Below are 23008 nucleotides of genomic sequence, written 5' to 3'. Positions count from 1 at the left end.
GGGTCTTCACCAACGTCCCCAAGAATGCCAGCTTCCCCCAGTTCCTAAATGACACACCCAAACACGTGCCCTCCAATGCCTTCTGATTTCCTGCTCACCACCACAGCACAGTGTTTCCGTTTCTTCAGGGACTTGAGATATCCACTATGATCCCAAGATTATCTTTAAGGGCTTCCATAAAAGCCTTTTGCCATCACACATTCCTTAAGACTTTATATGTTACTTAGGGAGACAAGTTATGCAAAGTAATTAAGGCGTGAGGCATGCTGGATGAGTCATTTAGATAACTGAAAGCTAATTCATTAAGCACCAAAATATTTCTATAGTCTTGCTAAAATAAACAATGCCTTAGTAAACACAGAATATCAAGAAGAGTTCAAAATTCTCACTAGTCTGATGACAAATATTCCCTGAAAGTATCCCGCAACCCCCTCTTGCCACCTCCACCCACCACCAGAAATAACCTCTTTTGTCTGCGAACCCACATTTTGATTATACCTCCTTTGCAGCACAGTGCTCGATCTACTTTAGGTTAGAGACTTAAATGCACCTTGTCTAACTTAAAAAAAAAGCTCCTGGAGACCAGAGACTTTTTTTTTTAACCCCAAAGTGCCTAGCTCAACAGGCATACAAACACTTCACAAACTGAAATACTCTTAGAGTGATTCAGATGCTGTCAAGGGCACCATAACACAGCAGAGCCTTTGGGGGTCCTGAGCTCTGGAAGACAGGAAAAGTATGATATTAGAGACCACATTTAGTATCACTAACCCTCTTTGGCCTCTGCTCAGTATTTCTCAGCTTTAGAAGACAATGTTTTTCTACAAGGAAAAAATATTCTAAATTCCTGTTTGGTTTTTCTTTTTTTTTTTTCCCTAAAAGGGAATTACTTTTTAAAAATTTCAACTTGCAAACAGAAAATTCTGGAGGCGCTGGCATTGTTAAGCCTCGATTGCCACATTTTCTGGGTCTCAAAATGTGCATGCAGATGGCTGCCGGCAGTTCAGCAGGGAGACGGAGCAGCACGCGGAAGGACGTGCAAAGTGACGGGAATACAGCCGAGACACTGCGCCACGTTTGGTGCCCAGTTCATCAAGTTCGAAAGCCAGGCCCCTCAGTACCGACAGTGCTACAAGGAAATAAGAAACAGAGCGTGCCATCCGGCAAGCTAAGTTTCAAGCTCAAGGTCCAAAGCAACTACTTCTGTCTGGCAGAGCCAACAACATTGTTTTCCCGAAGCTTTTAGTGTTTGGCTATGACGAACCAGGCGCTAAGTATAGTTTAATATTCTAAACACGCAGCTCAAACTCACACCCTCCTCACCAGCAGTAGGGGATTCTAAGCGGTCAGCCCAGGATGGTCAGAATCAACAGAATGATTATAAATCCCAAGCCAAACAGTTAATTTCCTGATCATTTTTATAAACAAAACAGGAGTCAGTGAAACAAGCACTGTTAGTTATGGTCTTTCACTCTTAACCAAACCCTAATTTGTTGACGGGGCTAAAGGTCGTCTTTTTTTCTCTATATAACATTAATAGCTAACATTGGTTTTTTGAGTGCAATTATGCTACTCACAGTGACCCTGTGAGGTAAGAAATATTATCTTGAATAATGAACCCCAAGTTCCCTCTCTAGCAGCTGTTCTCCTGTAGGATTCCCTGTCCTTATCATGGAAAAAAACAGAATTTTCTTCATAAAAGCTGGGAGCACGGGGTGGCAGGCCTTCTGGCATCACGATACTATCTAGTCGTGTACGCGGCCCCTTGGGGATAATAACTGCTCTTGTCTTTGGCTTTTCGTTGAGTAAACGGTTTTTAAATCCAGTGTCCTCAGAGACAGAACTGTGTCACATAAGTTAATATTACTGATAACTGAAATACTAAAACATGCAAGATTAGGATGGAAGCTTCCTAATTAAACTGCATTACTTCCTTCTCAACCTTTCTGAACTAATCAAACCATAATTGACCTATTCCTGCTGAACAGGATAGCAATTATGATTGATTAATGTATTCAGAGACCACGGAGGCAAACAAGACTGTTTCCTCTCTGAGTGTCCCCAAACTGCTATGCTTTGGATGACTTTGTAGAGGGAGTTTTGTCTCTGTCATCACCAGCTGTCTCTTCTTGCTTTAGCCAGGGTGACAGACTTTAATGGAGGGTCCCTTAATTCAGAGCCTCTGCCATCAGCTAAACCTGGAAAGGCAAGCTATTAAGAGTCATGGGCTAAGGCTCGCCCTCACCTGCCTCACTTCAGACCCAAGCAGTTGGCCTCCCGTGTTCTTATCCACTACAGCCGCCTTTCCCAATCCTGCCTAATTATGAAGAATTACAAGAGGAGACAGTGGGGAAAATTGAGACAGTAGCACTAAACTATACACATTACCATATGTGACATACACAGCTAGCGGGAAGTTGCTGTAGAGCACAGGGAGCTCAAGCAGGTGCTCTGTGACAACCTAGAGGGGTGGGGTGGGGTGAGGAGTGAGAGGCAGGTTCAAGAAGGAGACATATGTATACTTATGGCTGATTCACGCCAATGTATGGCAGAAACCAACACAACACTGTCAAGCAATTATCCAATTAAATTAAAAAAAAAAAAGAATTACCAGGTATGTGTGTGGAGAGTAGAGTGTTAAAATATACATTCTTAGTCCTCTCTCCTAGAAATTCTAATTCAGTGGGCCTGGAGTGGAGCCCTGGAAGCTGAATTTTTAACGCAGACCCTCAGATGATTTCCATGACCAGGTATAGAAATACAATACCACATGTCACCCATGCTGCTCACTTGGAATCAGGATGCCTTCAGAAGCACAGTGAACCTGAGCCAAGGCTGACTGCTTCCAGAGAGACCCGCAACCAACAAAGCCTTCAGGTCACTGCTCGGCCACTGCTCTCAGGCAAAATGCCCCAGTCTTCTGAGGCTCCTCCAGGGTGACCATCAACCCTCTTCTCATTGCTGGTGCGCCATTCACCCAAGACGTGGCATGCCTTCCTTCTCTGTACCCCAAACGTCCTGCCAGCCTTTTGATGGCTTGGATAACCACAGGGATGACCCAAACAACTCTCAAGCCTCAGTTACTTGGCCTCCTTCACTGAGTTCACTTCACTTGGGCTATGTATGTCCGTGGCAAAACCCGGGTGCCTGTTCTGTCCGGTAATTAATTGCTCCAACTCTGAAATCTTCCACTCACATGTCCTTCTCCACTCCAGGGCTCCAATACACCCAGTGCTTGGTTTTATCCACACCTCTGGCCCTTTTCTCCTCCAGGTCCAGCTGGGACCCCCTTTCCTGCTTATGCTGACCACTCCCTGCTCGGAGGACAGTGTAGTTCCTCCGCTACACTGTCCTGCCGCGGCTCACTGCAGCCGGCCTCTACCCTGGCTCAGTCCAACTGGATGTCTTGTTTGCTCCTAACACCAGCCAGCTGTATGCTACTGGTGCCCTGATCAATCCACAGCCTCCTACCTCAACAGAGCCCTGCACACTGCCGAGAGGTCACGGGCATCGGCCCAAGTTCACTCTTCCTCTTCCTGACCTTGACTGTATGTCAAGTCTCCTTGCTTTTCCTCTGACTTCTTCCCACTTACTCTTAGCGAAACTCTATTTCACAGAAATGATGGAAGTCATCAGGCTAGCACTTGCTCATAAGCTGTCCCACCAGAAAACACAGCTATGTCCAGATATTCCATCGTAAGGGCTGCCAAGCCCATCCGTGCCGGTGCGGGGCCTACTGTTTGCTTGGTTATTTAAAGCAAGCTCCCTGGTGATAATCATTACTGAAGTAAGCTGTAACAGTCGTGAATGGGGGGCGAAAATCCACCCTCTCAAAGAATCCCTCTACCCTGAGAATCTTAAGATTGGGAGGAGTCTAAAAGAAAAAGAAGAAAACAAAACTCTCTTACCTACAAGCATTTAACTAAATACAAACAAAAGCTGCATACAGAATGATTATAAATTCTAAGCCAAAGAGTTAATTCCCTGATAATTTTTATAAACTCAAAACCAGAGTCAGTGAAACAATACTGTTAATTATGGTCTGTCTCTCACTCTTAACCCAACTCTAGTTTGTTAATGGGGCTAAAAGTCTTTTCCTAACTTTTTTTCTCCATATAATATTAATAGCTAACATTAATTGCTTTTTGTGTATAATTATGCTACTTATAATGACCCTGTGAGATAAGATATTATTTTTCTCCATTTACAGCTGAAAAACAAAAAAACAGACTTAAGCTGTTAAGGAATTTGCCCAAGGGCTTGCAGCTAGTAAGTGGCAGAGGTAAAATTAAAACACAGAGCCTGGGACTTCCCTGGTGGTCTAGAGGCTAAGACTCCGCACTCCCAGTGCAGGGGTCTTGGGTCTGATCCCTGGTCACGGAATTAGATCCTGCATGCTGCAACTAAGACCCAGCATGGCCAAATAAATAAATAAATATATTTTAAATCTTTATTAAAAAAAAAAAAAAAAAAAACAGCCTGAACACAAACTATATGTTTCAGCATAGGACTTGTTGACAATAAGTTTCCAGGATATGCACAACCCTAACACAAGGACTGTTTTTTATGCTCCAATGTATGCTCAGAAACACAAACATGAAGAATCACCCAATATTAATCTCATAGAATGTTGAATGTTTATTTATTCATTCCTACATTCTTATCAGAGGGCAGCAAAGAATAAGAGAAAAGATTCTACAGTCAGAGCATACAGATCCAAATTCTAGCTCCACCACTTTCTTAGCTTTGTAACTTCAAAAGTTACTTCTCTAAGCTCAATTGTTTCAAAACAACAATAAAAAATAAGTCATAACCATTACTACCTTAGTAGCCTCTCCCAGAGGTTGAGAGATAATGTGTGAACACACTTAACCATGGACCTGACACATAATTTCAAAAAAGGTTGGCTGTTACAATCATTTTATCGTTCAAAAGGTATCCGGGACCTGTAGCTAGTGGAATCTACACAGAGACGGGGCCAAGACTGGACCATAAATAAGCCAAGGCTGTCCCTGCCCTCTTGGTCTTGCAGTCTATTGGGGGAATGGACCATAAAGAAGAAAACAAACATCTGGGTTAAATACCTGGAATTCTGGTGACATGCTAAGCAGGAAATGCATGTGTACTGAGAGGGGGACAATGAGGAGGCAGCTGCTGTAAAAGGGTGATCAGGGAAGGGACTCCTCTGAGAAGGGACATTTTCGCTGAGCCCAGATGTCGGAGAAGGCCCTTCTCCTAGAAGAGTCTGGGGACCAGTGCCAGGCAGAGGGAAGTGCTACACGGAAGAGAAGAACTTGGCTCTGAGCAGATCCGACAGTACTTCCACCTTACAGGAGCATGGCAAGCGAGGAGTGGAGGGTGGAGAAGGGGCAGAGGCTGGCACCCGAGTGTGGACGTGGATCTCAGGGCGGTGAGAGGCCTCAAAATGGGCAGAGGACGCTCGAGGGGACAAGGTCTGATAGGCTCGCTGGCTGCAGGGGGAGAATGGGTTAGAGAAGGCAAGAGTGGAAGCTGGGAGACCAGGCGGCAGGCAGGGGCAGTCACCCAGCTGAGAGAGGACGGTAGCCGGATGAGGAGGACGGAGGGGAGGGCGGGCAGGCCCACGGCCCACACTGATAGACTAGATGTCGGCTGAGGAATGGGGGAAAATCCAGGTCGACTCTCGGAGGGCTAAACAATGAATGGATGGACAGTGCTGACTAAAGGGAGGCTGGGGGCAGGAGAAGGCAGGAGAAGAGAGGGCACAGGGATCGAGAATGAGGGACACAAATCTGGAAGCTTGAGAGGGAGAGACTGAGTGATCAATTGTGGGCATGTGAAGTTTGAGATCATTCTGAGTCTGCAAGGAGAGAGAGAGAAGGGAGGCAGGAGTTAAAACTGTAAATCTAGAACCAAAGAAAGGTCTGGGCGGGAGGTGTAACTGAGGCAGTCATCTGCATCCAGAGGGTAATAAAGTCCTGGGAACGGATGAGATCACTTAGGAAGAGAATCTGATGAGAGAAGGGAGGTAGCCGAGTGAAAGAAGGGAATAAATAATAACAAATCAGGCAGGTAATCTAAAACTAAACGTGGGAATGCAGCCCATACAATGTGCTTGTACAGCTGCCCCAACGACGTGCTTAATAAACACCTGTGGAACAAATACAAATACATTCTTAACACATTCCCTTCAGGCCTTCCTTTAAAAGAACAAAATTTTTCATTTACGATTTCTTCCCCCAAATATATCTGAAGCATCAGAAAAAAACCTTTTTGACGGTTTGGATTGTGTTCAAAGGAATTCTTTTCCTTTAGAGGAAAAGCAAGGATTCTTTTCAAAAACTCATTAAAATTAAAGATTGCCTGCTTGAAATTCACTGACACTGTAAAAATTCTGCCTCAATATATGAATTTCCCCTTCCTTATAATGCAAATGCAACTGTATGTGTTACTACAGATATCATTTTGTCCTGAAAGATGAAACTGGTACTTTCAAACGGTTCAAGAGTCAAATGAAAAATGTAAAAGGCTCAAGAGATCAAGGACTTATTTTTAAATGTTTTTTTTTTTAAAAAAAAACCTTAAGTTACCTGCTAGACCATCCAAAAACTGATAAGCAGGGAGTTGAAAAGGATAGAATTGCCAGCTACTCCTCAGGTGAAAATGAAATAAAGCTATAATCTCTGGGTATCTGTTGATACAAAAAACTCATTATGCTCTTGAGGCTAAAACTATCACTAAGAACCATCAAACCAAAATCATAGCTGTCAACACCACTGGAATACTTGAAATGTTTCAAAGATTTCCAGTGCATAAGAAGAAAAGTCAGTAACAGTGGCCAAAACTCTTCCTTCCCTCAATTGTGCAAGTTAAATCAAGACTGTGATTCTTTTTAAGACCATAAGCCTCACACCATGAAATTCTTCACCTCAGATATGTAAGTGAGTGAGTGAAGTCGCTCAGTCGTGTCCGACTCTTTGCGACCCCATGGACTGTAGCCCAACCAGGCTTCTCCGTTCTTGGGATTTTCCAGGCAAGAGTACTGGAGTGGGTTGCCATTTCCTTCTCTAGGGGATCTTCCCGACCCAGGGAAAGGAGAGGCCTATCCTAACTTTTAAAGGATTGTTATCCCACTTCATGATATGGCTATCTAAGAGCCTAGGAGGCTTCCAGGAAGGTCTCATGAATGGATGGGTAACGAGCATCCATTCATTCGTTCATTCAGCAAATACTGATTAAGCACCCATTATGTGTCAGGTTCTGGGCTCTGAAGATATATCAGCGAAAAAAACCTCACACTTACAGATTAATGGGGGGAAAGAGACAGTAGACCAACAAATAAATTGGTATTTACCAAGTAGTGGTAAGAACCATGAAAAAAAAGTAAGGTTGATTAAGGAGGACAGGGAGATGAGGTGGGTCTTCCACAGAGTGGTCAGGGAAAGGCACTAAAAGGTTATACTGGAGCAGAGACCTGAGGCAAGAACCAGGGTATCCAGGGAACAGGGTTCCAAGCCGACACAACAGCAAATGCAAAGGCACTGAGGCTGGTGTTTGCTTGAAGTTTTTAGGCAACAGCAAAGAGATCTGTCCGGCAAGGCTGGAAGTGAGGACAGGGAGGCAGCCTCAAAGGCCGTGGCAGGGACTTCAGATTTTACTTTAAGGTGGGAAGCTGTTGGAGCACTCTAAGCAAAGATTCTAACCTCTTTTTTAAAAGCATCAGAAAAGGAACAAGTTCTTACAAAAACAAGACATACTGCTGACAATCTATTTGTAAGTGCTAACAAGCAGACCATAACACAATTTTACAGTACAGTAGCATTTCTGTAAGAAAAAACATACTTACATATGGGAACAAAAGACTAAAGGGATAAATAGGAAAGGGTGGTTTACTATGGTTTGTGGGATGATGGCTTTTTTCTTAAGATTTTCTTAGTTTTTTTTTTTTTTTTTCCTTCTAGTTTTCTGCCTTAAACATGAGTTACTTTTGTAATTTTTGATGTCATCGTAGAAAATTTTAAAACTCACCTCCACCAGCAGAATGCCCTGGTCTGAAATCTTACTTAAATATGACCCAAAAAAGAGGACCATTTTCTCCCCAAATTACCCTGCTTCCCATGCAATGTTTCCCTGTTACAAAGCACTACACCAATCAAGCCCCACGCCACATAGCAAGGTCACAAAACCAACTTGGTTAATATGTTTATCATTACATAGAAGCACTGTGCTCTACAGCAACTTTGATACCATCTTTCCAAGGCAGCAATAGAAGGGTTCTTTTCATTAATTTCCTAACACTCTTCTACTACTATGCCGCTTCTGGATTTTTCCACTGTGTGTCTCTTAGAAACAAATTAAGCCCGAATAAGTTGTTCCAGCTAATGAAGTGCGCTCTTGGCTCTTTCCCCGTGGTTGAGAATTATCCGGCAAAATACCAATTGTTTTAGGACGCGTTTTCTCTTAGTTTTGAAATATCGCAATTCGAAGTTACTGCAAATAAAGCACATCAAAATAACAGCATACAAGAGAATCGGTAAATGGAAACTATTGTAACCCTTTTTAAAACTGAGGCTGTACGAAGGTCTCATGAATAAATATACTATACGTCCACATGACACAGATAAAAACAGAAAAGTGTGCCCTCCCTTCTCGTCTACACGAGCACCGCCCCCCCCCCAAACCCTACATCACATAACAGTTTCTCACAGGGCACAAGCCCAGGGCAATCACTGCTCAGAAATGCAAACCACGCAACTCAAAATGACTCAAGCTCTCAAAACACTTTCCACCTAAGCTCCACATCCCACCCACCCCTCAATCACTTCCGACAAGCGTCTCTGAATGGAAATCCCTAACCCGCAGGGTTTCACAAGCCCCCAAACTCCGCTCACGTGCCCCTCGCGGCATCCGGGGTGCCCGAGCCCAGCTCCGCTGCCTTCGCGTGGGCAAGTCGGGGGGTGGGGGTGGTCCCAGGAGGGAGGAGTCTACTGTAACCCCAAGTGGCTCGAGTCCCGGTCCAGCTGCCTCCCTGGCAGAGCGGACCAGAGGCCCGGCGTTGCCCAGTCCCCGCAGAACGCAGCGGATCCGCGGGCGCTGGGGCAAGTGGCTCTCGGTCGCCTGGCATCTCCCGCCCCACGTCGGTCAGGCCGCCCCCCACCCACCCCGCCGCGCTCCCCTCCCGGCTACAGGGCGCACACACAGCGCTCACACCCGGCTTTCACACCGACACGCACCCTCGCATGGTCCGGCGGGTATCTACGGACACCCCCAACGCCCTGCCGCGATCCTCCAGCTGCAGCCGTGTGGCCACGGGGGGCTGCTCGGACCCCCAGGGAGCAGCGGCACCCTCACGCCTGCAGGGCGACCGAGCCGGGACCGAGCTGGTGGGGGGGGGGGGGGGGTGATGACAGATGGGGCGGGGGCGGGGCCTCGGGGGGAAGGGGCGGAGCCTCCCGGCCAGCGGGTGCTGGCGGCTGACAGAAAGAGCCGGGGCAGCGGGCGGGGGTGGCGACGCTGCGGGCCGGGCCGGGGGCCAGGCGTGGCGGGAGGAGCGCGCGCAGACACGGGGCGCTGACAGGCGGGGAGACACACACACACACGGGGGCTGACAGCCGCGGGGGCATACGGGGTCGGAGGGCCGAGGCGGGCGCTCACCTGGCAGCGGTGGCGGCGGCGGCGCCCGCGGCCGGGCCGCTCTCCGCGCGCTCCAGGCCTCCCTCCCGGCTGGCGGGCGGCCGGCTGGCCGGCCGGCGCAGACCGCGCGGAGGCGGAGGCGGCGGCGACGCCGGAGCCGCGGACGGCTGGGCGGCGGGGACGCAGCTGCACCAACCGACTCCGGGCCGCTCGGCTCGGCCCGGCCGCACTCGGAGGCGCTCGGCTCCGCTCGGCCCCTCTCGGCTCGGCTGGGGGCGTGGCCCGAGGCCCCCCGCCCAGGTCGCCTCTGGCGCCTGGAGGGGCGGGGCTTTCGTGCGGGCGCAAGCCCCCTGACGTCGCAGAGAGGCCCTTACCCTGGGCGCATGCGCGGGCGTCGCTCCCGCTTTTCTCGGCGCGGAGGCTAAGCCCGGCAGGGAAGGAGGGGGGACCGGGGGCGGATGCTCCATCCCCGGAGGTTCCTGGCTTTTGTACTCCGTGTCCTGGGCTTTCTAGAGAACCACCAAAGAAAGGCCACGCCAGGCTGCACTTTGAAAAGGATGCTAGCTGGATTGGGAACCCTGACCCTTGCCCCGCCGCTCTCTTCTCAGTCCAGTATTTCCCCACAAGCATCGCCTGGGAGTTAGTTTTCCTTTTATCCCACAAAAACTTTACCGCAGTTTTTTTTCCTCTCCTCTGTTTGTTAACAAGAAGGACGACTTCTGATGACTGCTTTCCGTTAAATCTTCAATTGAGAACTTTCAAGCACATCAGTTAGCCCCCTCAGGTATAGTAAAGCTCTTTTTTCACAGCTTCTGTTGTGTAACCTGTGACACCTGGGGTAAAGGTGACCCCTTTTCTGAGTTTTTTTCACACGTTCCAGGCACCTTTTTTGTTATGGAGTCCCAAGTCTGTAACAAATATGCTCAGAAAGTGGTCCCCACCTTTAGAATCTAGGGGTCAATAAGCAGCGAGCACTCTCAGTATGACATACCAGAGTTGGAATCTCACATCTGCCATATATGGCAGATTAATAATTGGCTGAGTGACTTTGCTATTTAATCTCTCATCCATAAAAGAGCAATGAAAATATCAATAATCAAGCCAGTAGAAATGACTGAAAGGATTAAATGACAGCACACGGGCAGCTTTCTGCACAGTGCCTGGTGTTCAGTAAACAAAGCTGACAAACCACCGTATTACACGATCCATGGCTGGTTGAATCCCAGGATGCAGAACCAGAGGTATGGAGGGCCAACTATGGGGCTTGAGCATCCACGGATATTGGTATCTGCAACAGATGCTGGAACCAGCCCCCCACAGATACTGAGAGATGACTGTACGTGGGGTATGGTCCTCTCATTTAAAACTCCCATTTAGTCAGCAAACTTTTCTGAGCATCTATTCCAACCCAATACTGTGGGATGCAGATAAACAAGGCACTCTCCCAATCATCGAGGAACTTGATATTTCAGAGGAACCAGATGTGGAAAGAAATACTTCTGGAAGAAAATATGTAACACTAGATGTATGTGTCAACTGCTTTGGAAAGCAAAGAGAACATCATTTGTTCTATATAGGAGAACATGGAAAGGCTTCCCAGAGGGGACACTGAGGCTGGGTCTATAGAGTTGAAGAGGACAGGACCTTAGGCAGAGGAAATAGTGTGCACTTAATATCTGTGTTGGGAGGTATGTGGCAAATAATGTTTACCCAAGGAGACAAATCATTTTCCTTAAAAAAAAAAAAGTTTTAAGTGAATTCCAGGTGATCCATATAAGAATGTCACCTGCACTCACATTTGGATGAACTATCTCAAGCAGAAAAGTTGTCAGAAATACAGCTGATGCAATAGAACTACAACCTGACCTCTATTTTACTGGAATGGGCTACGCCTGTGGACTTCTTTGTGTCCAGTTTCAGAGGCAAAGAACATGTATCGATTAGGAGTTTTCTGACTACAAGTTACCAGTAACCCATGAACCCAGTTTAAGAAAAACAAGAGGGGAATTGACCTTAAAGCTTTTGGAAGTGGGGACAGGGGGAGGTGGGAATGGATTCTTAGGCCAGCAGCAAGAACCCAGCTGGGCTTTTGGATGAAATGGAAGCATAGCAAGAGTTGCCAGTAAGACTCTCCTTGCAAACTTGTTTCCTCTGCTTCCAATGGGAAATCTATCTCCCAACCACTTCCAATGATCCAGAGAGACATGAAAAATCCCTGATCATTCCAATTCCAAAATCCCAGAAAAGAGGCCCTAACTGGCCTAGTTTCAGTCGGGTGTCCCCCTCCCCCAGAACAATCAGGGTCGGCTTACAAGTCATGAGTTTCACTAGGAATCCACTTGTGTTGATCAAGACCACAAAAAGGGCATTATTTTGAGTTGAGGTATCTTAAGGGAAGTCCCTCACAGATCCATTGATTCTGCTTAATGGCAAAATAACTGAGAGACATTTGATCAGAAATCAGGAAAACACCTGATTTCTGCACAGTATGAAGGCCTCTTTTTTTAAAAATGTAGCAATCAAAGTTTTTTTCCCAATAAAAAGTAGAGAAAAGCTGGGGTGGTCTCCGTAAGCCCTTTGTGTTAGTTGACATTAACGTCACCAGATAATTCTGGTTTGTTTCCCAGGCACATGATAGGGTTATACTTCCTCACAGCTTGGAGTCAGGAGTGGCCATGGGACTTGTGTTGGTCCCTACATTGCAAGTAGAAGCACATCACTCTCAGCCCAAACTTTAAGAGCTAGAAAGCAATTTTTTATGCTTTCTTTCCCTCAGCCACAGCCATAGACCACACTTGAGGTGACAGCTCCATCAGTCCGGGTCCTGGAGTGAGAAAACACAGCATAATGACCCAAGCAGACATACAGTATAAGCAAGAAACAAACCTTTGCTGTTTGAAAAGCAAGGCCAGAGCTTGTGTGTTACCAAAGCAAAACCTAGCCTATCCTGACAGATGCATCTTCCTAACATCCAGTATACCCCACTTCCCATGGTATAGCCCTGAGGCAATTTGGGTGGGCTGGACCCCCATCTCCCACATGCAAGTGTAGAGCTTCAATTCAATTGACTGTTGGTCTTCCCAGGTGGTGTTAGTGGTAAAAAAAAAAAACCCCGCCTGCCAATATAGGAGTATTCAAGGGACATGTGTTCAATCCCTGGGTTGAGAAGATTCCCTGGAGAAGGAAATGGCAACCCACTCCAGTAATCTTGCCTGGAAAATCCCCATGGACAGAGGAGCCTGACGGACTACAGTCCATCACACAATATACCTTGTACTGATTGCTGCAAAGACAGACCTTTTATCCAGGATTACATCTATCAGTACTCAATATTTACCTCTTCACAACAATTGGGTAAAAGCCTTCACTCCCTCCCTGGATGTCAGTAAGGAACCATTTCAGCTATTCTGGTACAATGAGAAGAGCCAGGCTAAAGATGAAGCCAACCCATGAAATCAGGAAACGTGGAAAGAACTGAAGAGAAAAGAGTGTTGAAATGCCAACCAAAGCTCACCTGAATCCCACTTACCAATCAGGTCACATAAATCAATGCATTCCCTCTATTATTGATTCTAACTTGAGCTGGATGTTTTTTTAATTAGTTGAAACCAAAAGCTTTCTAACGATGGCTATTTGAATGCTATATTCACTGCACAGCTCTGAGCAGGAGCCAGTGCCATAGAATCACAAGCGTCTGAGCTGTAAACAATTGCAGGAAGAGAAGGTAAAACATTCTCCTCGATTTCTATGCCGGCTCCTTGTCAAGAATGAGGTTATCACAGTGCCTCAGAGCACAGAGAAGGCAGTAACTAGCCATGAACTGAGGATTAGAAGGAAGAGAATTCTATGGAACCAGGGTAGTGAGAGACCCCTTTAGTTTAATCAACAATACATGGTTCATTTCTTTAAAAAAAAATTCTATTTATTTATCTTTAGTTGTCCTGGGTCTTCATTGCTGCATGTGGGGTTTCTTTAGCCATGTGAGCAGGGGCTGCTCTCCCGCTGCAGTGCACGAGCTTCTCTTTGCAGTGGCTCCTCTTACTGTGGAGCACAGGCTCAGTAGTTGTGGTGCACGGGCTTATTTGCCCTGTCGCAGGTGGGATCTTCCTGGACCAGGAATCGAACCAGTGTCCCCTGCATTGCAAGGAGGATTCTTAACCACTGGACCACCAGGGAAGCCTCATAGCTCATTTCATGGTTAATCCTTATCTTGCCTTTAAAAAGTCTGGAATTTAAACATCCCAGAGGCATTCCCATCCCCCAGAGGCAGTTAGTGTAGTGTGTAAGTAAGTAGGATTTAAACCCAGAACTCCTGAATTTGAATCCTGTCTTCCCCACTTAACTTGCTGTATGAGCTCGAGTAACTGACTTAACCCCCTAATGTTTTTGTGAGAATTGGATGAGATAATCCACATGTTGCTATTAACATGGTGTCTGATGCGTGATGAGAACTCAAAAGTTAAAAACAAAGTCCCATCCATCATTTTAAGTAAGAGTTCTGAATCCAGTGGTGCTAATTTGTTGTCTCTCTGCTCTAAATCCATCCTTCCTTGCAATCCATCCTTCCTTGCCATGCTTTGTGATGCTGGAGCTGAATTTTGCTAACATGTCTCTTTTGTCAGTGGCACAATGTTAGGCTTTGTCAGTAGAGAGGGCTAAAGGGGTGCTCCTGGACCAGAGATGAACTTGAATGTCCATAAAATGCTCCCAACCCGAGGCACTGTCTGTTCCCCCCACCATTCTCTTTCCCAGTAAATATGTATTGTGTACCTACTATGTATCTGGCTGTGTACTGGGTTCTGGGTGTGTAGCTTTGAATAAAACCAGAAACCTTCATGGAATTTACAGTCTAGTATGTCAGGCAGACGTTGATCAAATAATCCAAAGTAGAAGTCTTACCTGGTGCCTCGTACCACAAGATCCCAGAAATAGGAGACTTTGGATCAAAGATGCTTAGAGGGAGAGTTCCCTGGTGGTCCAGTGGTTAAGAATCCCCCTGCCAATGCAGTGTATGTGGTTTTGATCTCTGTTTGGAGAACTAAGGTCCCATATGCCCAGGGCAACCTTCGCCCAGCAACTAAGACCCAATATGGCAAAAAAAAAAAAAAAAAGAAAGAAAATGTTTAGGGAAATATGAGATCTAATTAAACTGGATGTATTAGTGTGCTTGGGCTGCCATAACAAAATACCTTTGATCAGATGACTTAAAACAGCAGAAAGTAATATTCTTCAAATTCTTGAGGCTGGAATTCCAAGATCAAGTTTCCATCACATGCAGTTTCTGGTGAGGACTCTCTTCCTGACTAGAACGTGGCTTCTTTATTGCTGTGTCCTCATATATGAGCATGGAGAGAGGAGAATGAAATTTCTGGTATCTCTTCTTATAAGGACACTAACCGTCGTGGATCAGGATCCCACTCACATGATCTCATTCAACTTTAATTATTTCCTTACTCCCAGTATTGCCACACTGGGAGTCAGGGCTTAGACGTATGAATTTTGCAGGTACATACACATTTAGCCCATCACAGTAGGAAAATATGGGAGAGGAGTGCTCCCTGTAGAGGACTCATGCATAGACCCTGAAGCCATCCAGGGTACATGGAGGTTTAAACAAAGAGGAAGAAGGCACATGGATAGTGAGGCAAATAGAGGGAGGTCAGGCTGCAGAGGTGGACAGGGGCCAGCCAGATCATGCAGGGCCTTGAAGGTGCTGGTAATAATTTGAGCTGCATTCTAGGAACCCTTCAATAAAGGTTCAGGGACAACCTGCTGGGTGCAGTTCAGAATGGCGGGCTCACAGTGGATGTAGACAGAACAATAATGAAGCTGTCCAGAGTGCCCAGCTGCTGGTTGGCCTGGAGGAGACACTGGCCAGCCAAGCTGCCCAGAATCAGGGAAGAGAACTTGCTTCTGCTTCTGGCCCCGGTGAACAGAGGCCTCACATTCAGAGCCACCCTAGTCACATCTGCATCTTTTCTACAGTCCTGGCTTCTCGCCTCCCCTCCTCACCTGATAGACCCTGTGCATTAGTCTACCTTGGCCATGACCACCCATCTCTGTGGCTGGTTGTGTTTCCCTAGCCCTAGTCTAGCCCCGGAGAAGGCAATGGCACCCCACTCCAGTACTTTTGCCTAGAAAATCCCATGGACGGAGGAGCTTGGTAGGCTGCAGTCCATGGGGTCTCTAAGAGTCGGACACGACTGAGCGACTTCACTTTCACTTTTCACTTTCATGCATTGGAGAAGGAAATGGCAACCCACTCCACTGTTCTTGCCTGGAGAATCCCAGGGACGGGAAGCCTGGTGGGCTGCCATCTATGGGGTTGCACAGAGTCGGACAGGACTGAAGCGACTTAGCAGCAGCAGCAGCAGCAATCTAGCCCAGCCTGCCTTCCTCCTTTTCCCACAATGGGCCACAGCACTAGAATTCAACAAGCTGCCCATTAATGTAAGTTGGTACAGCCACTGTGGAGAACAGTATGGAAGTTCCTCAGAAAACTAAAAATAGAATTACCATATGATGGAGCAATCCCACTCCTGGGCATACCTCCAGACAAAACTATTATTTGAAAAGATGCATGCACCCCTATGTTCATCGCAGCACTATTCACAATAGTCTGACATGGAAACAACCTGAATATCCATCAAGAGAGGAATGGATAAAGAAGATGTGGTGCATATGTACAACAGAATACTACTCGGCCATAAAAAAGAATGATACAATGCCATTTGCAGCAACATGGATGCAACTAGAGATGATCATACTAAGTGATGTTAAGTCAGAAAGACAAATACTATATATGATATCACTTATCTGTAGAATCTAAAATACGACACAAATGAACCTATGAGACAGAAATAGAAAAGCAGACACAGAGAGCAGACTGGCGGCTGCCAAGGGGGAGGACCTAGGAGAGGGACGGAATGGGAGGCTGGGTTAGCAGATGAAAGCTTTTAAACATAGACTGGATAAACAGCAAGGTCCTGCTGTATATCAAAGGATAGTCAATATCCTATGATAAACCATAATGGAAGACAATATTTTTTAAAAAGAACGTACATATGTATATGTACAACTGAATCACTTTACTGTACAGCAGAAATTAACACATTGTAAATCAGCTATACTTCAATTAAAAAATAGTAACAAAATGCTGCCTCTGATCAATCAGACTTGACAAATCCACAACTGCCCACCCCTTCTTAGACTCCTCAGTGTGATATGCAAGTTCCCAGCCAACAGAACTCTTTAGCCTAGGATCCTGAAGAACTTTAAGATGTGAACTGGAAGTCATCCATTCCTTACACAGATGCAGCCTGGCTTCAAGTCATCTGAGTTGTCTACATAATGTGAAACTCTGAATAGAGATTAAGGGGATCCTGAACTGTTAGCACTTCAAGGGGTTAGTAAAAAAAAAATTTTTTTTAAGCTCTTTGGAAAAAATTTACATCGTTCTAACCTTAAGATTGTTTCTACAGGAAAAAGAGAAAGGATGAGATAGAAGCAATATTTGAAAAGATAGTGTCTGAGGATTCTCTAGAACTTATGAAAGATATAAGATATGATATCTGATATCATCAGATCAGATCAGTCACTCAGTCGTGTCCGACTCTTTGCGACCCCATGAATCACAGCACGCCAGGCCTCCCTGTCCATCACCAACTCCCGGAGTTCACCCAGACTCACGTCCATCGAGTCAGTGATGCCATCCAGCCATCTCATCCTCTGTCATCCCCTTCTCCTCTTGCCCCCAATCCCTCCCAGCATCAGAGTCTTTTCCAATGAGTCAACTCTTCGCATGAGGTGGCCAAAGTACTGGAGTTTCAGCTTTAGCATCATTCCTTCCAAAGAAATCCCAGGGCTGATCTCCTTCAGAATGGACTGGTTGGATCTCCTTGCAGTCCAAGGGACTCTCAAGAGTCTTCTCCAACACCACAGTTCAAAGGCATCAATTCTTCGGTGCTCAGCCTTCTTCACAGTCCAACTCTCACATCCATACATGACCACAGGTAAAACCATAGCCTTGACTAGACGAACCTTTGTTGGCAAAGTAATGTCTCTGCTTTTGAACATGCTATCTAGGTTGGTCATAACTTTCCTTCCAAGGAGTAAGCGTCTTTTAATTTCATGGCTGTAGTCACCATCTGCAGTGATTTTGGAGCCCAGAAAAATAAAGTCTGACACTGTTTCCACTGTTTCCCCATCTATTTCCCATGAAGTGATGGGACCGGATGCCATGATCTTCGTTTTCTGAATGTTGAGCTTTAAGCCAACTTTTTCACTCTCCACTTTCACTTTCATCAAGAGGCTTTTGAGTTCCTCTTCACTTTCTGCCATAAGAGTGGTGTCATCTGCATATCTGAGGTTATTGATATTTCTCCCAGCAATCTTAATTCCAGCTTGTGCTTCTTCCAGTCCAGTGTTTCTCATGATGTACTCTGCATGTAAGTTAAATAATCAGGGTGACAATATACAGCCTTGACGTACTCCTTTTCCTGTTTGGAACCAGTCTGTTGTTCCATGTCCAGTTCTAACTGTTGCTTCCTGACCTGCATACAAATTTCTCAAGAGGCAGGTCAGGTGGTCTGGTATTCCCATCTCTTTCAGAATTTTCCACAGTTTATTGTGATCCACACAGTCAAAGGCTTTGGCATAGTCAATAAAGCAGAAATAGGTGTAAGCCAATTCTCCTCAAATTAAATAAATTTTTAAAAGTTCAAATCAGGATAAATAAAAATCAATCTCCATCTAGACACATCACAATGAAACCATAAAAAACCAAGACATATCAAATTGGTTTAATATATTAATTAAAGAGTAATTTGACCAGAGCCTCTGCTGGGAAGATGGGAAGAGGAAGGGTCCAGTTTTGATCCCCACCAGGGCCATCATCACAGTTTTGATTATTTAAAGTACAAACCCACCCAACAACAGTATTCTCATTCCTAAAGAGATTAGAATGTAGATCTGGCAGAGGACAGAAATTAAGGGGAGATCAAATAACTTGCCAACTAGAGTTGATTATTCATCAGCTCCTTAGCAGACAGATGTGGAAGGGTTCTGGGATGAAGATGCACCCACAGGTGTGTAAAGACTGAAGGAGGAAATGGGAATGTGACAACACAGCAAAAAGCTTCAGAATAACTGGACTCTGACTATTTTAAGGACATGACATCGACTAAAAAGAAAACTCAGGAAATCATTAAGAAGACATAACCGTTAGACTTTGGCATCCCAGTGGGCAGCACAGGTTTCTCTAACAGATTAGCAGCTACACACCATATGCCTTTTATTCACCAGTCTCCTGAATCAGGTGACTTAGATACCTGGCAGGAAAATACCAATGCATGGCAAGAAGAAATTGTAGTCTGTCAACCAAACAAGTTCTCAGGCAGCAGCAGACAGGTGAACAAGAGCAAAAGAACAATCAAGGATGAAAATGGGACAGGAAGCACAGCGGTGTGAAAATTGGTGTCAAACTTTCACAACAAATGTTCTTCAAATGTCATAGTACTGGTGGGAGAAATATGAGCTCCACAAACCAACACTTGTATGGATCTAAGAATATTATCAGAATACAAATACAATGCTTGACTTCAGCGTATTCATCAGGACATTCAGGACACCAGGATTCTCTCAAAGTCCCTTGAACTCAGTGATTGAGACTCAAAAGAATAAAAAAAAGCTTGTGAGAAAACAATTTCTTCAACATGCTCCAACTGTAAGACAATGGTTTGCTCTAGAGAAATAATTTCAAATAGAATATACCAGTACCTCTTCAAGCTAGTGTTCCTAGCTAAATAAATGGATGTAAATAATCTTATGGTGGGAAAGAAACTCTTCTGTCTATAATGCTTTCCATCAATGTGCATAATGATACAATAAATAATTGTAATTATTATTTGGCTTCCATGATTTGTTGTTCAGTTGCTTAGTCATATCTGACTCTTTGCGACACCATGGACTGCAGGATGCCAGGCTTCCTTGTCCTTCACTGTCTCCCAGAGTTTGCTCAAAACTCATGTCCATTGAGTCAATGATGCAGTGAGCCAGAGAAAAGCTCATGCAGCAACAAAGACCCAGCACAGTCAAAAATAACTTTTTTAAAAAAAGAAAATAAGTCAGTCACAAAAAGACAAATACTACATGACTCTGTTTATATGAAATACCAAGAATGGTAAAATACACAGTGATAGGAAGTAGAATGGTGGTTGCTAGGGAAGCAGCAAAGGAATGAATGGGCAACCATTGCATAATGGACAGAGCATATCAGTTTTGCAAGATTAAAATGGTTCTGGAGGTTGGCTGCACAAAAATGTGAATGTACTTAAAACTAGTGAACTGCACATTGAAACACACTTATAATGGTAAATTTGGGGTTATATATGTTTTAACACACTTTAAAAAATCTAATACAGAAGATAAAATGCAATCATCAAAAACACTTGGCTGATCCAAAAGGAGAAAAAAAATGAAAACAGGAGCAAAATCCAGGTAGGCCAAATAGAAGAGAAATAACAAGATTATAGATGTAAATGACTTGGAACCGTACTGTAATACATGCTAAGGCAGAGCAGCAGACATGTACCAAAATGCTCCCAGCAGCATTATTTGTAGTAGCCCTAAATTGGAAAAGACCCAAATGTCAATTAGTAGTTGAAGGGGTAAATAAATTTTGGTATATTCACCCAATGGAATGCTGCTATATGCTGTGCTAAAAGTGAATGAACTACAGCTTCACACAACAACATGGAAGACTCTAACAAATCACATGGAGTGAAAGAAGCCAGACACCAAAGAACACACACTTAGTGGTGACCTTTATATAAAACCTATAATAACCACCAGGGGCTGCCCTGGTGGCTCAGACAGTAAAGAATCTGCATACGTGAAAAAGTTGGTTTAAAGCTCAACATTCAGAAAATGAAGATCATGGCATCCTGTCCCATCACTTTATGGGAAATAGATGGGGAAACAGTGGAAATAGTGTCAGACTTTAGTTTGGGGGGCTCCAAAATCACTGCAGATGGTGACCGCAGCCATGAAATTAAAAGATGCTTACTCCTTGGAAGGAAAGTTATGACCAACCTAGACAGCATATTCAAAAGCAGAGACATTACTTTGCCAACAAAGGTCCGTCTAGTCAAGGCTATGGTTTTTCCAGTGGTCATGTATGGATGTGAGAGTTGGACTGTGAAGAAAGGTGAATGCCGAAGAATTGATGCTTTTGAACTGTGGTGTTGGAGAAGACTCTTGAGAGTCCCTTGGACTGCAAGGAGATCCAACCAGTCCATTCTAAAGGAGATCAGCCCTGGGATTTCTTTGGAAGGAATGATGCTAAAGGTGAAACCCCAGTACTTTGGCCACCTCATGTGAAGAGTTGACTCATTGGAAAAGACTCTGATGCTGGGAGGGATTGGGGGCAGGAGGAGAAGGGGACGACAGAGGATGAGATGGCTGGATGGCATCACTGACTCGATGGATATGAGTTTGACTGAACTCCGGGAGATGGTGATGGACAGGGAGGCCTGGCGTGCTGCGATTCATGGGGTAGCAAAGAGTCGGACACAACTGAGCGACTGAACTGAACTGAACTGATTGACAGTGCAGAAGACCCAGGTTAGATCCCTAGGTTCGATCTCCTGGAGAAGGAAATGGCAACCCAGTCCAGTATTCTTGCCTGGAAAATTACATAGACAGAGGAACCTAGTGGGCTACAGTCCATGGGGGTCACAAAAAGTCGAACACGGCTAAGTGACTACACAACAATAACAAATACAGTTTATTTTGGTATATATCACTCCAGATTTTTCAGGGTATCTACACATTTTTTGTTTTAACTATGGGATTATATTGCACACACTGCTGAACTTTTTTCCTATCTTAATAGGTATTCAACATCTCTTCATTTTAATACATATAGATCTACTCCACACTTTGCCAGGAGATGGATATATTCGTTAGCTTGATTGCGGCAATGGTTTCATGGGTATTTACACATGTCAAAACTCAAATCGTACTCTTTAAATACATGTAGTTTACTGTACATCAGTCATATCTCAATAAGACTGGGAAAGTATTATGCCTTAAATCTCTTTTACTGATTTCCCCCACTTAACACTATATCCATGCTGTTTTATGTACACGTAACACATAGTTTCTCAGTGATGTGCAGAATTCCAAGGTCAGCCTCCATCATAGTTTACTAACTCATTTTTGCTTCCTGCTCACCTATGCCATGAACAAGGCTATCATAAATGATCTCCACCGTGTCTTCTTATATACCTGACCAAGCTTTCTTTAAAACATATTTCAAGGAGTAAGATTGCTGAACTTTCTGCCAATGCATCCTTATTTTTACTGAAACTGCCTGCCATTCCATTCCAGCTGGGCATGAGAGTTCCCAGTCTCTTCACTTGGATTTCGGACCCTTCACGCCGCAACAGGACAGAGGGCAGGGGTGTCAGTTCTTGGTCACCCCTCATCTCCCCACGTCCCTGCATTCTATTTGACATTTACTTCATTTGCTGTGTGCTTAGTCACTCAGCCATGTCTGACTCTTTGCAAACCTTTGGACTGCAGCCCACCAGGCTCCTCTGTCCATGGGATTTCCCAGGCAAGAGTACTGGAGTGGGTTGCCATTTCCTCCTTCAAGGGATCTTCCTGACCCAGTGGTCGACCCCATGTCTCCTACGTCTTCTGAGTTGCAGGTGGATTCTTTATCTGCTGGGCAATAGGGGAAGTCCTATATGACTTCATGTTTGCTGATAAATAATTTTTTTTTTCAGGCTGTGGCCATTCCGTAGTGTTTAACAAAAGGACTTTCTATTTTCACTTGCTCTTTAAATCATGTTTTGGGGGAGAGGTACAGGTGAGAGATGGGAGCTCTGTAGCCTGTCTTTCCGCACTCTCCAGCAGACTTCAAAGGTCCCACCTACATGAAGGAGCCAGGCCCCTGTGCTTGGGCCAGTGTTTTAAGCTGCAAGGAATGTGGTGACTCAGCTGGTCGCCCAGGGACACCTCAGTGAACAAGGCCGAGGGAAGGAAGTCATTACACAGACAGCTGGGCTGTAAAAAACAAAAATACTCCTCACACCAAGCTTTACGAAGCAGTGAGCCTGTGCGTCCCATGAGTCAATGGGACTGTTTCTGCCACGTGGCCCCCCAGCCCACAATATGTGGCCCCCAGCTCGTAATACGTGGCACCAAGCTCAGAATATGTGGCACGCAGCCCTCATTCACTCCCGGCTGCTCCTCAAGCTGCTTGGAAAACTGACTGGGTGGGGACCCCAGGAAAATCCATGATAGTCTTCTCTCTTCCACCCTGTCCCATTGCTACCTGTATCATCTCTTTTCTCCTTGCTCCTTCCTCTTTAGTTCTTTTGTGTTAGAA

At 45.2% G+C, this 23008-nt stretch overlaps 1 protein-coding gene and 1 pseudogene across 2 annotated transcripts in view; one reads left to right on the top strand and one right to left on the bottom strand.

Moving 5' to 3' along the window:
- The window catches only part of ZHX3 (zinc fingers and homeoboxes 3), a 114433-nt gene extending 104681 nt beyond the window's left edge, over positions 1 to 9752 (bottom strand). The window contains exon 1 of one of the 2 annotated variants that reach the window (XM_044927650.1): positions 9634 to 9752. The gene's annotated coding sequence lies outside the window, so the exon portion shown is untranslated. Of the gene's footprint in view, positions 1 to 9212; positions 9377 to 9633 lie in introns of those variants that run through there. The other variant, XM_044927648.1, reaches the window with a different exon arrangement.
- A 5683-nt stretch (positions 9753 to 15435) lies between these two features.
- Positions 15436 to 19375, top strand: LOC102401853 (annotated as a pseudogene).
- The last annotated feature ends 3633 nt before the right edge of the window (positions 19376 to 23008 follow it).

The sequence above is a fragment of the Bubalus bubalis genome, chromosome 14 (assembly GCF_019923935.1).
Source record: "Bubalus bubalis isolate 160015118507 breed Murrah chromosome 14, NDDB_SH_1, whole genome shotgun sequence".
In the NCBI taxonomy this organism is placed as follows: domain Eukaryota; kingdom Metazoa; phylum Chordata; class Mammalia; order Artiodactyla; family Bovidae; genus Bubalus; species Bubalus bubalis.
Note: the sequence above shows the minus strand (reverse complement) of the source record. Positions and strands in the feature narration are given on the sequence as shown.